At 37.4% G+C, this 17,341-nt stretch overlaps 1 protein-coding gene across 1 annotated transcript in view; it reads left to right on the top strand.

Moving 5' to 3' along the window:
* The window catches only part of CSMD1 (CUB and Sushi multiple domains 1), a 1,094,767-nt gene that overhangs the window by 71,689 nt on the left and 1,005,737 nt on the right, over positions 1–17,341 (top strand). The gene's annotated exons all lie outside the window — the stretch shown is intronic.

Below are 17,341 nucleotides of genomic sequence, written 5' to 3'. Positions count from 1 at the left end.
TACTGCAGTTTTGTTTGGGTTTTTAATTTTTGATTTTTCTATGTTAAAAGGGTACAGAGGAATTTGGCAGCAAAACATGTCACATCATGTCGTATGCCACATTCAACTCAACTGATTTTTTTGGCTAGTTTAAGTAGCTGTTTTGAGGCCTTCTGGCTCAGATTCTCTGAAATTTCTCTGGTATAGGTTTCTTTGTTCCTGAATTCTAGTGCTTGAACCAACTAGATCTGAGGAAAGATTTCTCAAAACACTAGAGATGGGACTGTGAGTGCAAACCAGCCCTGTAATTCACTAGGAGAGAATTGCAGTGGTTGTCTTTCACTGTCTAAATTTGTCAAATATACCTGAATGTCAACACACTTTAAATAAAAGACATTTGCTTTGTTTAGTATTGACTAATTTTTCACTAAACAGCACTTTTCGCTTAAAGTACCTAAGGAAATAAACTGATATGCTCTCGTATCTGCATCCAAAGCTCACTGAAAACTTAAGGACTTGTATGTAACCTCATAATGTGTTTAAGTATAGGGAGTATGTAGCATGTGCATACATAATTTGCTTAGCTGTTGTGATGAAGACAAGGCGTTTGGAGGAAACTTTATTGCATAATATGCATCTTTGTCCACAGAATATTAATCAATATGGTAGACAACAGTGTGCCAGTACTCCAAAGTACTAATCATCTCCATGTATCGATTCTCTAAATACCGATTTTTGATCTTTGCTGTAGATGCTGTTTATAGATGATTACTCTTAGCACAGATGATCATGAACTAACATGATCATAGCGCAGTGATTCTACATTTCTTAGGAAGTAAATCCATACCTCAGTCATGGATGATGTGGCTTTTTTTTCTTCTGGAAGCAATCTTCCCTGTGTTTGGCGACATCTGTGCTGTTACCTCCTTGAAGTACTTACGTAAAATTCTTGCCATCAGCTCAGGCTGGACTGAACTTACTATCTGCTTTTTCCTTCCTACCCATATTACTTTCTACTTTGTGAAACTGCATAGGAAACATTTTTACCGTCTTTAGGTATCATTCCCGTGGCTCAAGTAGAAGTCCTTAATCAAAGGTGACATCAACATCAATAAGGAATAGGGAAGTCTGCTGGGGAAGCAGGCGCTTTGTGGTTGTAAGGGAGCTGGAGCAAAGTCCCTCCGCCTTTGGAATGAGATATGCATCTTGATCACCACGCAGAGTTAGCCGCGGGACGCGGCAGCGGGTGTTCGAGGGCGGCGCCGTGCCAGCTCCGCGCTGGCTCCCCGCGCTCCCGCCTCGCTCCCAGCCGCGCTCCTGCCCGGCTTGGGCGGTAGATGGTGCTAGATGAGAAGTGAAGGTGCCGCTCAGGAGGAAGCCTCCTGGAAGAAGCTGCCGCTCTAAGTCTGGCTAAAACATTCGGCGGCTTCGGTATTTTTCTTGGCCTGTTGGGATCTTCGGGGTGGGAAAACTTTTGAAAGCTCAGGTGGGTGAACTTGAGCGTGAGGTGTTGAGAGGTAAAAGGTCGGTCGTTTTCTAAACACCGTTTCTGTTGCGATAGAAGGTTGCAGAGTATCACCAAGGCAAGACCATCTTTCACAGTGGGAGAGAAAAGAAGATGCAGGCACAGTGCGAAACTGCTTCAGAGGCAGATTTGTTTGAAAGAGCACTGTCAGCCTGTGTGCTGCCGATTGTGTGTCTGAGCATGACTGAAAGCCTAATGTCTTGAGAACCTTGTGTGATTGTCAAAGAATATGTGAAGATAAGACCTTGCAGCTGAGTGAAGAGTAAAGTTACACAAAGTTTGTATTCTAATTAGCCAGATGTAGTGAAAAAAAAACTTGCTGATCAAATTGTGTAGTATAAATGTATTAAACTGATGTATATTAGTACTATTCACTTTCTTTCAGTGTTAGAAGTAAAATTACAAGGTTCCTTCAAAACCAGTGATCCTAGTTGTACAATTCCAGAAAAGAAACCAAACAATCTGTATTACTCTTTAACTGGGTGGCATTTTGGTTTTGTTTTGCTTTTCTCTTTTCATGCTCTCCAAACTTAATACCATGCCAGGGGCCTTTGCTCATTCTTGGCAATAAAATCAGGGATGAAATGTGCAAAACAGTAGCTGGGTAAGTGGAGGAGATTTCCTTAAATGCTTTTACTTGTAAAAGCATACATCATCACCTGTAAAATCAATCTTTATATGGGCACTGAAGGATAAAATTAAATGAAACTTCTTCTTCATGAAATTGTTTCCCCAAGCTTTATAGTTTCTGATACTACCATACACAAAGAAATTATTTTGAATTGGCAGTGAAAACAGGAATACTGATAATCTACAGTAGTAGCTGCTTTAGAAAATATGAGAGATATTGAAGTAGGGGAAATCCTGTCTGTGTGTTCCTTGAAGTCAGGTGTGTCCGTACTGGCAGAAGTAAACCAATATTATTGAACATGGGCATTATATGTTTCAAAATCATAATACTGGGAAATGCTACTCATTAGAAGTCTATAGTGCAGCTCTTTCTGCGTCATGTGTAATGTAACAGTTGTTCTCCTGAACTAAAACATGGCTTGGCATTGGTAGAACCAGGTGTCCTCTGACTCTAGTAAGATCATGACTTGATGCAGTTCTGCACAGACACCAGTTCTATAATGGTTTATAGTTGTACATACTATCTGAATGCACAGTTCTGTGCAACCTACATTTCAGGGCCACATCTGAAGAAGGTTTTACAAGATTCTTGTCAGTGGGAAAATACGTGTTTCTAAAATTCAGTAAGGCAGCTTTGAATTAAGATGTGTAAGAAAGAGCACTGAGTTGAGATTTCCCTTCATGAATGTGATTTATGGTCTTTTGGAAGGTTTCCTGACCTTTTTCCCATAAGAAGAGCCTAAGAGGTTTTATAGTCTGCCCTACTTATGGAGTAGACTTATTGCAGCTTTCTGGTTGCTTCTTCAGCAGCATCTTGTACCTTCTTACTTGTTTACTTGGGAGAGACCCTGGAAAGATATTTGTGCTTACATAAATATGTCTTAAATGTATCAGAATTTGTAGGGAGAAATGCAAACACATACGTGAATATTTTTTTTCGAACATTTCCTTAAAATCTTTTTTGTTCTCTGATAAAACATTAAAATGACAAGTATATTTGCACAGCCCTTCTCAAAATACAGCTTTTCTTAAAGAATTTCAGCAATCATTCCTCAGAAAAGGAAACTAGGAAACTATGCTTATAAGGAGGAGAGGGAGAAGGGAATGCAAGTCATAGCTATAAAATTGATATTCCTTACATGCTGACTTATTATGACTCCATTCTGCATTACAGGGTATTTTTGTAGGCAAGATACTACTCTATTAGTGCTGCATAATGTCAAGTGTAATAACACTCAGCATTACCTAACGGAAAGGTTCCTTACCAAACCTTACCTTCCTTAAAAATGGTTATATTACATGTAAGGAATTGTAGGGGAAAGAGATAGATGAAGAAGAGGGAATATGACATTTGCTTTTACCTTCTAAGATAAACTGATTACATGACTCCTAATATGTTGTCTGAGTAACAGAAAGCCTAAACTTGACTACAAGGTGGGCAAATACAAATAATTTTAAATGGTAGAGGCTCTGGGGTTTATGTATGGAAGGAAAAAAAGGTTGAAATAGATTTCCCCAAATTTTGCCTTATATTCAATAGCTGCAGACATGACTGTTGACTTAAAGATTTAAAACTAGAGTATGAGCAGACTTTAAAGCACAATGATGATGTCTTATGCAATGAACTAATAATGCCTTGGAAAAATGTTATAATAGTAGACATGTCATTTCTCTGGTCTGCTGTAAAGAGAAGTTGTTTAACTGAACTTGTTGTGAATAGATTGAAGGTTTATGCCAGGTATTATTTTAAGTGTTGGATTATTTAGCTGTTTGCTTTGCTTTAATTCTAATAGAGGCCATATGGCTCATCTTTAATGGCTGAACTGGGTGTGACAAATTCTGTGAGAAATGCTTGTAGAAGAGTGCAAATCAAATACCCTGTTTAATAAAACAATAGGAAGAGACAACTGCAGCTGAGAAGTGACTTACCCATTGACAGTTCTAGGCAGAGCAGCAATTGTAATTTTGGTAATTTTTAGCTAGGAAAAACTCTAGTATGTTTCTCTAATACAGCACAGTCTCTAGAGCTGCCCCCTCTTCAGTGTTTCTGTTGAGTGGACTGGTCCCACTGAGTATGCTTTTACTCCTTACTGGTATCCCAGCTTCTGAATATCTTTAAAAGAGACCCTTGCACAATTTACAATATTGACTCAATAGTCTTGCCCTGAAGGACCAGCCATTCTTTCATTTCTCCTTGTAAGTACTGGTGGTACCTGAAAAATAGAGGTCTGCTTATATTGATGAATGGTATGGGTCTGTATGTGGCCTTGAACATTTTCAAATAAATGCAAACCAGCAGTGCTATTTTCCTGTTTTTTTGCACCAGCCTATGATTTCAGGTTCTTAGACTTGATAGAGACACAGTGGAGAAACCATGCCATACTTCATGAAGTCCACAAAACCTGGATTGTCTTTATGTTCTTACTGTAAGTTACTAAGAGTATGCCTGCCAAACTAATTTGCCAAACCGCTCTCCATCATCTTCCAACAGTCCTGGCTCTCTGGGGAGGTCCCAGATGATTGGAGGTTGGCGAATGTCACCCCAATCCACAAAAAGGGCTACAAGCAGGACCCTGGCAACTACAGGCCTGTCAGCCTGACCTCCGTGCCTGGCAGGGTTATGGAGCAGTTCATCCTGAGTGCAATCACACAGCACCTTCAGGATGGACAAGGGATTAGACCCAGCCAGCATGGGTTTAGGAGGGGCAGATCCTGTCTGACCAACCTGATCTCTTTCTACGATCAGGTGACCCACCTGGTGGATGAGGGGAAAGCTGTGGATGTGGTCTATCTGGACTTTCAGCAAGGCATTTGATACTGTCTCCCATAATATACTCCTGGAAAAGCTGGTAACCCATGGCCTGGACAAGTGTACCCTCTCCTGGATTAAGAACTGGCTGGAGGGTCAGGCCCAGAGAGTGCTGGTGAACAGAGCTGCATCCAGCTGGCGGCCGGTCACCAGTGGTGTTCCCCAGGGGTCTGTGTTGGATCCAGTCCTGTTTAACATCTTTATTGATGATTTAGATGAGGGGATTGAGTCCATCATCAGCAAATTTGCTGATGACACCAAGTTGGGAGGGAGTGTTGACCTGCTGGAAGGCAGGAGGGCTCTGCAGAGGGATCTGGATAGACTTGAGAGATGGGCTGATTCCAATGGGATGAAGTTCAACAAGGCCAAGTGCCGGGTCCTGCACTTTGGCCACAACAACCCCCTACAGCGCTACAGGCTGGGCACAGAGTGGCTGGAGAGCAGCCAGGCAGAAAGGGACCTTGGAGTACTAATTGACATGAAGCTCAACATGAGCCAACAGTGTGCCCAGGTGGCCAAGAAGGCCAATGGGATCCTGTCCTGTATCAAAAATAGCGTGACCAGCAGGACCAGGGAAGTGATCCTTCCCCTGTACTCTGCACTGGTGAGGCCACACCTTGAGTACTGTGTTCAGTTCTGGGCCCCTCAGTTCAGAAAGGATATTGAGGTGCTGGAGCGGGTCCAGAGAAGAGCAACAAGGCTGGTGAAGGGACTGGAGCACAAGTCCTATGGGGAGAGGCTGAGGGAGCTGGGGTTGTTTATCCTGGAGAAAAGGAGGCTCAGAGGTGACCTCATCACTGTCTATAACTACCTGAAGGGAAGTTCTAGCCAGGTGGGGGCTGGTCTCTTTTCCCAGGCACTCAGCAATAGGACAAGGGGGCACGGGCTTAAGCTCTGCCAGGGGAAATTGAAGTTGGATATCAGAAAAAAATTTTTTACAGAGAGAGTAATCAGGCATTGGAATGGGCTGCCCAGAGAGGTGGTGGATTCACCATCCCTGGAGATTTTTAAACACAGATTGGACGTGGCGCTGGGTGCCATGATCTAGTAAATGAACTAGAGTTGGACCAAGGGTTGGACTCGATGATCTTGGAGGTCTTTTCCAAACCAATCGATTCTATGATTCTATGATTCTATGATTTGAAAATCTTGTGCAGTTTTCTGCAAGTGAAAGATTTCTGCTTTGCTTCAGACAGAAAAATCTGCCATAATAAGGCTATCTGTTAAACTGCAGAATTCAGAAATACTTTCTGGGCTTGAAATCAAAAGTGTACCTTTGCTATTTAGTAGCAAGATATGAGGCAGAACTATCTTATATACTCACCTTGGAACTGTATATTTTGACTAAATTCTTTCATTGAACAGCTCTGAAACCAGAACTAAGGTTGTGTATACAGAATTTGCATTCAATTATTTTGATGTAGCTTAAGATAATTTACATTTTGGAGTAAGCAAACACTTCCAGGTGCTACATCTGCATGAAGTACCCTGGTGAAAGTTAATGTTGTACCTCTAAAACATTTATGAATTCTTTACGGTATTCCTCTGAGCTAGTACATCATGCATTCTGCTAGAGAGGAACATTGGCACTGAAATATCTGAAGTGTGTTCCACATACAAAGGAAATTCTCCATTCCACCTGCCACACAGATTGTGCTCTTGCTAATGCTGAAGATAAACCAGTAACAAATTAGGAGTCTTTGGATATTCTCTTAAGATTGACTTTTGCCATGGATTTGCAGTAGAAGAAAAAAAAGAGCCAAGGTCCTCTGATTCCTCTTCTCATATCTAATTCTAGATTTTTTTCTTCCTTCTCTCTATTGTCTTTATCTTTTCAGTGTGAAGGTATATATTTTACTCTGTTCTTTCTACAACACTGTTGTTTTTTATCATGAGATTGCCCTGCAAATCTGAATATGCTTTTAATCATGTGCAGTATTTTTTATCCTTCTCTTGAGCATTGATTCTGCATGAATTTTGCCTGCATGTTTCCAGAATTCATCAGCCTCTTCCAGAACATATTGACCTATTTATAAACCAAGAAAACTGAATGAAAAATGCTTAACACATCATGAAATGACTCAGACTGTCCTTTTACTTTTCTCACTTTTGCATGTAGTTCTACCCTTTTAAGCATAGAACTTTTGTATGTTGACTTTTTGGATGGCTATAGACTTGAAAGATTCAGAGACCAGAAAAATCAAACTGATTCAATCCGTTATGTTAGCAGAATAAATATGGTTTAAGTTTAAAATTATATGAGCCTCTCAGGATTCCCTCTTATAAAGATACATAGAAAAGAATTTAGGTCCTTTTATTATTAATCTCACTAAATCAGGCTTCTGATCCAGCAAATCTGCAAATGAAAATCTATTCCAGTAAAAATAACATGAAGTATATTGTAAGTTTGAGGTACCTTTGTGCAATTTTACGATGGTTATGTGATATCCTGTTGGTAGAGTAGTCTCTGGGATATATGAAAAATAGTATTTAATTGCAGAAAACTCTTTTAATGTCTTTTTTTTCTTTTTTTATATTTTGTTTTAAACCAAATTAAAAAAGAATAAAGGAAAAACTACACTTCAGCCTTTAAACATGTATGGAGACTGAACCTGAGATTTCAGTTGTGGTAGGAAAGGCCCCTGATTTCTCTGGAAGGGTTGGACACTGAGTCAGGCTTGTGATCTAATCTAGACATATAAATGGAGGGAAAAATACTCATCCAATAGTGTTGTGCTATTCTGCCAGTTCATGTGGGCAAAGGAAACATGCCTCTTATTTGGAACCTGGGATTGTTAGTCTCATTGATGTTATTACTCCATTACAATCAGGCTAACGCTCAGCCAAAATGATCTATTTATTATCAAAAGAGCCTGATTAAAAGTAGAATGTTTTCTTCTTGCCAAGAAGAGCAAAAGGTTCTGTAATCCATGAGATGCTATCTTCTGCCACTAGCTATTATAAACTGTAAATGCTGCTTTTCAAAGCTCAGTAACTTTACTGTCTTTTCACTCACTATGTATAGCTATATATAACCAGCCCAAAGTAAGTCCTATTATATAGTAATGTTTTACATCCCAGGTCCTTCACCAGGAGGATTACAATATTGATAATGAAGGTTTTTTCCTCTTCATTCTTGGATGCATTAGGTTTATTTTTATATTTTACTAGAGTAATTCCCTTACTTTTTCTTGTATTATTATATACAACCTTAATTTTCATTTATATGCTGAATACCTGCTCTTTGTTTTTACTCCAAAAATTTTGATTTACTGGTTCCCAAGGTGCATTTATAGTAAGCAGTAAATGGTAAATTATTACATGTTTAAGCCTGCTGGATCCCTAGAGCCAATCTGTGCCTGTACCTTCAAGGTCTCTGCTGTCGTTCTGTGCTTATCTGTCAATGTAGAACTTTATCATTCCATGGCTACAGAGAATTCTGCATAGAATAGCTACTGCGTCTTATTGATAGCTAAAGAATATATTGCATTTATAATGTTTGTAGTTATTAATAATGACACTAAAGCTAGAAGCAAATTAGGCAGTAGCCACCTGATCATTGTGTAATTAGCAAGCTAAAGCAAGGAAACTGAGATAATCTGAAGTGTCCTGAGACCTCCATTATTAAGTTAATGCAATTCTTTTTGCCTGTTGTGAGTAATGGCAATATTTTGGGGCTGCAGCAGTCTGATATCTTTTAGTTACCTAATATATTTAAGGATAGACAAAAAATATTTTAAATAAGCCATCATGCTACTTTTTTTTACAATATTGTATTTATTTTACACATACAGGTCACATTTTTTAATTTTACATTTCGGTCATTGTGTTTTACTCCAAGTTGAAACTCGACATAGTAGTTTCCAAATCAGGATGAATACTATTACTATTTGCTCATTATACACTTTAGTTTGTGTTTATTGGACACTTTTAAGAAAAACAGACACAAGTTCTGGATTCAGAAGCAATAAGTATATTCCTATAAAAATGTAAGATTTTAGTATGGATGGGACTTGTTTTATTTTTATACATCCATATATATGTATATATAGTAAGTGATAAAACAGTAAAGTTACTGAGTTTTAAATAGCAGCACTTACAGTTGTACTAGCTGGTGAGAGAAGACAGTGTCTCATGCACTGCTGAACCTTTTGCTCCCTTTCTTGCAAAGAAAAAAACCCTCTTATTGAATTACCAGAATCTTGGCTTTATTTGGTAAAATTGTTCACATGCTGCTTTGATTACAAAATAATTTAAAGGTGTGAAAATCTCTTGAGAATTCTCTTCAAAAGAATTGTATGCTTAACAAGATTTTTATGAAACAATTGCAAAAAATTAAATGTGTGAGCCATAATGATGTGAGTATGCATTTGCATGAGTAGGTGTTGTCAGAAAAATCAATAGAATTGTTCTCCGGAGTGAGCTTCAGTAGATTGGATGTTTGAAATGGTTAAAATTTTTTGCACTTCACCTAAATCCCCATATCCCATATGAACCCCACTTGACACCCCACCTTGTACCAACATATGCACAAGACGAACTGATAAAAACATAAAGGACTTGTCTGTGAGTTTTGTGCTGGTAGGGCTATAGAACTGTGCCCTACTTGTAAAGATAATCCAATGTGAAATTGCACCATTTTTTCAAGTAAAATGTTACCCATGTTACAATTATATCATATACATTGCTAAAAATTACTACAAATGCAAAAGGAGATTGAATTATGGTTGCTATGGAAACTGTAACATGCAGCTTCCTGACTTGATGCGTGCAAAATTCAGCCTTAATATCACGCTGTTATAAATTTTTGCTTTTTTTTCCCCACTCAAATAGATGAAGATGGAGTTTATGTATAAGAATATATTCATTCAAGTTATGTGGCTCTGTCATGCTATCTAGTATTTTTTATTAGTTGAAGTGTATGTGTAGCGATTTACAGATGCTTTACTATATAACTGCTGTGGAGAAAAATTAATGGTTCTAAGCATATGTTACAGAAGGATTTATTTGCACAAATGCTTAGAAGCCTTGAGTTAGGTTAGTCACTGTACAGTACATACACTTCCCCAGGTAGACACCTATGGCATGTGAGGTGTACAAACCATGTCATATAAAAACTTCGTGTGAGAACCAGTGAATTAGGTTATTTCCCCATGCAGAAGAGCACGGTAGCATAGCTGTGGATGAGGTGATAGTGCTGATGCAGGTAGTTCCAGCAGCAGACACTGTTTAGGCCTGCACACAGTGAGCACAGGTAATTTCCACTTTTTTACGTCTAGCGCTGAGTTTTGTGCTGTTATGATTTGGTCATTACTGGCACCTTATTCAGATAATTTAAAGCTTCTTTGGATCATCTATGTTACGCTGCATGAACATGACTTTCTAACATGCCCTGAAGTACAAATGCATTCAAAATACTTAGAAAATACTTAGAAAACATGACACAGTGTTAGATTCAATGTAATTATCGTTTTTCAGGATCTCCAGGGCTTGTGGCTTGATGGTGGGAAAGCAGAACACCTTCTGGTGACCAAAAAATTAAGTACATCCTGAGAGAATGATGGAAAATGTGGATGGATTAGGATGGGGAACCATAACATTACATTTCTTACTGTGATTGCATAAGGAAGCACAGTACTGGAGCTCCCAAGGCACAGGTTGATAAATGATTTAAGTCTGGACTAGGGCTGATTTAACTAGCAGTTCCCAATTGTGCTGTTCTGGTAGTAATGCTTTTCTGTGATATAGTATAGATAGAGCTCCCAGTCATTTTTAATCACTCTGTATGACCTTGGTTGGAGCAGTGTTACCCAACAGTGTTTCAAAATGCTGTGTCTGGTTATTTTCTGTGGAATGGGTTTTAGTAGATCTGGCTTTACTTCTTTTCTTTATTTCTTCATTAACAATTGCATGTCCAAGCCTCAGTGGCAGTTGTCTGTGCAAGTAGCAGCTGGCATGTAAAAGCTGCTTTATCACCTGTCAAAGTTACCAAAAGTAACTGCACAAACTTCTGAATATTCAGCAGCAGTAGGAGGACATGAAAGCTACACAGAGAAACCTCATTTTTACTTATGTGGTGTCATTTCATTACCATATAGATTTTAATTTTTAGAGCAAATATTGCAAAATAATGGCCTTATTTAATAACAAAAGAAACAATATTAGCACAGGATTTTTGGAAATGTTCAGAGATCTTAGGTTTCAGCGACTGTTAGTGGTATTTTGAAAGTACTTTTATTCATGTCTATATTACCACATTGTAGTTATAATTATGTAATACTTGTCATTTCTTTATAGCTCTTAGTTTACTGTAGTGAGTTTAGGCCAATTATATTTTATGAGGGTTTTTTGCAGGGGCCTCAGTATAGTATTGTATATGTTAGAAAGTATATGTAAATTCTAGCATTCAATCTTCTGCTTTACAATAATTTCTCTTTTCTACTGGGTTACAAATGTGTATTACACAGTGTGACATTCATAATTATATACACTTTATAGTTTTTCTCTTCAATATTAGTTGTATACTGTTTATTTACTTTTATAAAGTTGTAGTACTAATTCTTTTAAAATGCTAGGGTCGTTGGTATGCCAGAAAAAATAATCAAGGCATTTACTTTGAAGAACCTTTTGATGAGGGAAGAAAAGAACTATTTATTAGATTTCATTAAATTTATTAGTCTATATGTTCATACTATTTTTTCTAGCTTGTTATTTTTTCAGCAAACATTTCAAGTCCAAAAGTTTATTTTGTTTTTCTGTTTGTTTGGGTTTAGGTTTTTTCTGTTTGTTTTTTGTTTGTTTGTTTGTTTTTGTTTTAAATAAATGCCACAGCTGGTAGAGGTGTTTTTGTGAAATTAAAAATTCTAGAACTCATGTGACATATAACTGGAATGACTATTTTGAAATTGTTGCTAGTAGAGCTCTTTCTAAGCTTTTTTTTTTTTTGAGGTGTCTGTCATCAATCAGTTAACTGCAAGTAATGGAATAGGTCATCATCTCATTCCTAAAACATTGTAGAGTTGAAAGTAAATAATTTGCAAATAATATTCAAGCTATTAGTTGTTCAATTGTTTCTTAAATGTTTTTAGTAAGAAACTTTTATAGTAGTAAGATGAGTATGTCAGTAAATGATTATCAAGGGGATGATTTGATCCTGATTTTCAGTGGCTGACTGCATTTGTAGGCAGAAGGTTGATGATGTCACCTGTAACTCCTGCTAGCTCTAATTTATTTGTCTTGGCTCCTGATAGCAGTGAAATTGCTGTGGTATAGGCTTAAGGACAAAATATGTGATTGTACATACTTCCAAAGCTACATTTCACTTCTTTTTTTTTGGCATCAAAAGCAGTAAAGTCAGCAGCAACAAAGTTTTCTCTCAAATCTGTGAGAAATGTGAGCAAAACTTGTATGTAAGAAAAATCCTTCAAATCTTCCTTTGGCCTGAAGCAAGAGGCAGGAAGGATGCTGTTGTTTGATTGCAGCTACTGAACACAAGCATCATCTCTTTTGTCGGATGTAAAATTGTCATAGATCCCTTTCAACTCTCCTTTCCTCTCCTCCCTTCTCCTCTCTGAAACTCATTAAATGAAAACATAATTAAATTAGGGGATATTTATGGAGAACTAGCCTAATAGAAATGCTTAAAATTTGTTAATTTCTTTTTCCTAATTTTAAGAAGATAGTCAAACATATAAATCATCATGTAAGATCTGCACTGTCAAAGAAGTCTCATCAGATAGTAATGCTAAATCATTGCAGCTGTCCCAAGTCTTATCTGAAATACCTCAGATGCTCAGCTATTGCTAAGAGGTAGAGACACAGTATCTAGGCCTCATGAAAGTTTTGTGATTCATTCACTTCCTCCTTTCTCCTTACAAAAATACCTTCTCTCCTCCTTTGATCTGTGTTAGTTTGCCTATCTATTTCCAGCAAGGACTGTAAATCCGTTGTGCAGCTATTTGCTTCCACTGGTTGAGTCTTTGCAGCTGAAGATTAAGATGGTTTATGTTGTGGTTTTCACAAATGCACAAGTAATTTATAGTTATGTTCTGTATAGTTGCTATATTAAAAGAATTATTCTAATGTTGAGTGGCAAGGACAAAGCTGTTCTTGTAGCTAATTGCCATAATTCCCTTTCCCCACAAGCTACATGAAGCATTTCTGCTTTTGTGCTATATTGGTACAAGGAGGGACTAAAAAGCCATTGAGGAATTTTGTCATAGCTTGAATCACAGTGCAAAGCCATCACATTGACTTTCTGATTGTCTCCTGTGTACTTTTACATATCGGTTATGCAGGGAGGAATTACAAATGACATGGCAGTACCCATTTCCCTGCGTGTAGTAACTCTGCCTATTCTGCTCAGACTCCCATGAGAAACAGTGCCTAGTTCTGTGGATACATGTTCTTGCAAAAGGAAAGGTTGAAGAAACATCAGGTTCCTTTTTAAACTGATTTCACAAAAGCTCAATTAAATGGTGATTTGATCTTATGCACCACAAATATTATTTGCCTGGCAGAAGTAACAGTGGGACTTCAGGTTGAGTAACACTTTCCTGCAGAGGTTTGGACGTGTTTCATAGGCACAGGTAATGTAAAAGATTTGAGCTTTTACTTGCATCCTCACAAAAGAATTAAACTGAGAACTATAGCTTTAGGCTTAAAGTAGTCTACTGGTCTGACTTTAAGTCCCAAAATTGCTATCTAACTCCTGCTGGCTATAGGCTGAAACTCATAACAGCATATAGGTAATATGCCTAAAGTAAAGAGGCACAGGTAGGTCCTTCTTTTTTAAATCCAGTGGTAGGTGTTTGTTCCAAGTGGCTATTCAAGTCAAAGCATGATTTTTACCATTGCTATGAATAACGCAGGGCTTGTGAAAATTAATCCTTCAATTCATTGTTCAAAAATGAATGGACACTGTGTATCAGAATAGTGGGAAGACTGCTGTGAACTGCTGGCACGTTCAAGGCATGCAGGTGCACCTGTCAAGTGTAAAGAAAAGCAGGCTGCCTATATGAGTTTCCTATGCCTCTTTTTCAGCTTTTCTTGATATCTCAGTCCCCATACAGCTCTTATGTTGATGTCATAAACTGAGCAGTTTGTTACGCATAATTCCAGCCCCTTTGAATTAGTGGTGGCAGTTAGATTACTATTATTGATAGTGCCTGCAGGCAGGGAACCATTAAGGTGTCATAAACTTAGCAACCTCCTATGACATAATACTAGTCTTTTAAATTTAGTTGTTACAGTTAGGTTGCATCCCAAGGGTCCCTACTCCAGTGCCTGGTGTGTGCATGAGCATAGGTTGCAACTTTTTTAAGAACTGCTAAACCCTGTATTTCTTAAAACATTTGATGAACGTTTTCAGGAGCATATACTGCAGAAATATTTCGCTTTTTCTGTTTTTAAGCAGATGACTAGTAATATGAGGACATCTTTTCAGCAGCCTTCATTGGATAATTAAGAATGGATAAGTGATAAATGGATAAACTGGGAATCAAACCAGACAGAAGAAACTTAAGAGTTTTGAAAAAAGTATAGCTAAAACTTTTTCAGTGATCAGCGTACAGATGTTTGTGACTGTTTTCTTACAGCTATCTCCATATTTTGCCATTTAATGGCTACAAAGAGTCTTACATAGGAGGATAAATCATAAATGCATAGGACAAATTTCTAATTTCCTTACTAATTTTACATTTTAAGCCTGGTGAATGAGAAGCAAAGGGTTTTAACATATGCATGCACACTGGCCAGGCAGTAAGGAAGTTGTTTACCATTGATATTCTGCATGTCATGGGAACAGTAAATCAGGATTATTGGCATATGTATGAAAGCTCATTCATCAAAGGACATGTTTTTATGTATTAGCTAGCTAAAAATGCAGAGAGGAATTTGGCAGGAAGAAAAAGGAATTTTAACTTTTTTTTTCCCAAATAACTACAGCAATTCTGACTTTTTGAGTTATAAAATATTTTAAACCTTCAATCCCAGAAAATTTCTCCACAGCATGTCCAACACTGGTTCTGGATATCTGAAAATGCCACCACTTGCTGGGGTGTAGGCTTTAATTCATCTTGTCCATACGTAAAACTCCTCTGCTATTTGAACAGCAGGTTTGGGAAAAAAAATTCTCTGAGAGTTCTTATTGTGTGGATTATGTATAGCAGCATACTTAGCTAAAGAAATAAGGAAACCAGACAACATAATGAAGTTTATCTCTTTGAGAGCAACCAGAATGCTTTAGGACAGAGTTTAGTACGAGAACTCACACATATAAACAGCCAAGGTGAGTTTTAGCCAGGCAATGTATCATCAAAACCAGCTTGTTCAAACAACTCAGCTGTAAAAAAAAAAAAAGGAATCCAACAAGTAGTGCACATAGAATATGATTTTCTAAGGAACATTGTGTAAAGCTTGAAAGTCCTGGTGCTGTCAAATGAGATACAAAGACCCACTTGCAGCTGGCTGTGTGAGGACTGTAGGGTACAGAAACAACCAATCAGAAAACCAGTGGATATCAAAGCTCACAAGTAAACAGCACAGTGGACAGCATTAAAGATATTTGCCGGTGTAGTGGCAGTGGTCATGAGTCAGAACATTTAAAATAACCATGACAAATTCAGTGCTACTTTTCAGTGACTCTTTTGGGAGTCTTAAGAGTAGCCAGACCTAAAGAACTAACATACTAAGGAATGATAGAATGTTGAATTTTCAGATCTTTGCATATTTTCTCCTCTTCAGTAGCAAGAAGGAAAAATCAAGGAAACAAAATGTCTCCTACTGTGTCGTTCACCTGCTGCTTATTGGTGTTATTCTCCTGCCGTCTCCTCCATCTGCTTTAAATTAATTTCTGAAATGTTCCCTCCCTGAAAATAAGTTCTTACTAATTTCATAAGGAACAAATTAAGAAGTAGCAAACACAGAGACTGTTTGTTGAATTGAAAGCAATTAGAACACAATGGGGAGAGGAGCAACAGAAGAAACATGCAATAGAAATTGTGAATATTGAAAAAAAAACCAAACCTAAACTCAGGTCCTGAGAATCATATAAAATTTTAGTTTGTCTTTTCTAGGGAAAATGGACATTTTAATTAAAGAAAGTTTTCATTAGTGGTGGCTTTAGGATTTAACTTGGTGTAACCAAAACACTGCCTTAAGTTAATAAATAGTAGTTGAGATATGTGACATTACCGAAGTCATGAAGACGTAAGAAACAACCTAATTAGCAACAACCTCCCTTTAATTCACCCACTTTGTATTTCTTTTTGGTTTACCTAGGAACATGAAACTTACCCATGTCGGATAATTGAATTCTCATCTCTAGCCCTTCATACCTTTAATACATAAAAATTACTTTAGCAGATGAATGATTTTCTTCCTATTGATCCCAAGTATATTTTTTTTAATACAGTTCCTCGCTTTTTCTGGTAAGGAGTCTCTTCCACTCAAATTTCTTTTAGTGACTGAATATCATACATTTCTTCCCTATAACTTTTGATCATAATGAATTATTGCTGCAGAAATACTATGTTTCTGTGGTTATACAGATTTCTTTTATTAAAAAAATATTAAAATTACTCACATGAGTGTATTTTTAGAGGGTGAGTGTTGCCTTTATGTTAAGAGAGCTTATCAGGAAGTAAGAGCATTTTCTCAGTTTTGGTCCTGCTTTCTGTAGCAGTACAGTTCAGCTAAAGTGGAGGTGAATTTAAAAAGGAGGGTTGTAATTGAAGAGTAGATTGCATACACTATGAAATTGTTCTTTTAAAAACTGCAACCTTTTCCACTGTAATATGAAGCAGTAATACCGTAGCTTTGAAATTAAGCATGATGAAATTTACACCCTAGGTTAACCTTGCATAAAGGTTAGGAAGGAAAAGTTCTCCATGTAAAATGTTTTCATCTTCCAGTGTTCTGACTGAGGCCCCTTTAGCCCAAGTACAAGGGAGTGCAGGAGGCTTTTGCCAAGTTCTGAATACTTCTGCATGTTGAGTAATTATTATGAAGTTTTGTCATTCAGCAGATGACTTTGGCCTTCTGATTCCCTGTTTAAATATAATGGGTTATGCTTTCTCTATACCTTTTTTTGCCATTTCCCGTTGCTCTTTTTTGTAGTGTTTGTATATAATTGGCCTAAAAAGGATAATTTTACTTAAGTTTGTACTTCATTACAAATGAATCAGATTTTCCTGTTCTACAGCCCAGAGTAGTGCTCTATTTTCTGTTCAAGTGACTATTAACAAATGAGTTTATAAAGGTCCACTAGAATTGTGAGGAAGAGCCTTCTATGTTGCAGAAAAAGTTTGTCTTTTTTGTTACCTATCTGCTTCTGCAGAAGTAAGAAATATCAAGGAGCCCTAAAATATCTTGACATTTTAACAATAACTTTTATTAAT

The sequence above is a fragment of the Pithys albifrons genome, chromosome 2, assembly GCF_047495875.1.
Source record: "Pithys albifrons albifrons isolate INPA30051 chromosome 2, PitAlb_v1, whole genome shotgun sequence".
Classification (NCBI taxonomy): Eukaryota; Metazoa; Chordata; class Aves; order Passeriformes; family Thamnophilidae; genus Pithys; species Pithys albifrons.
This window is presented reverse-complemented; position numbering and strand designations above follow the sequence as displayed.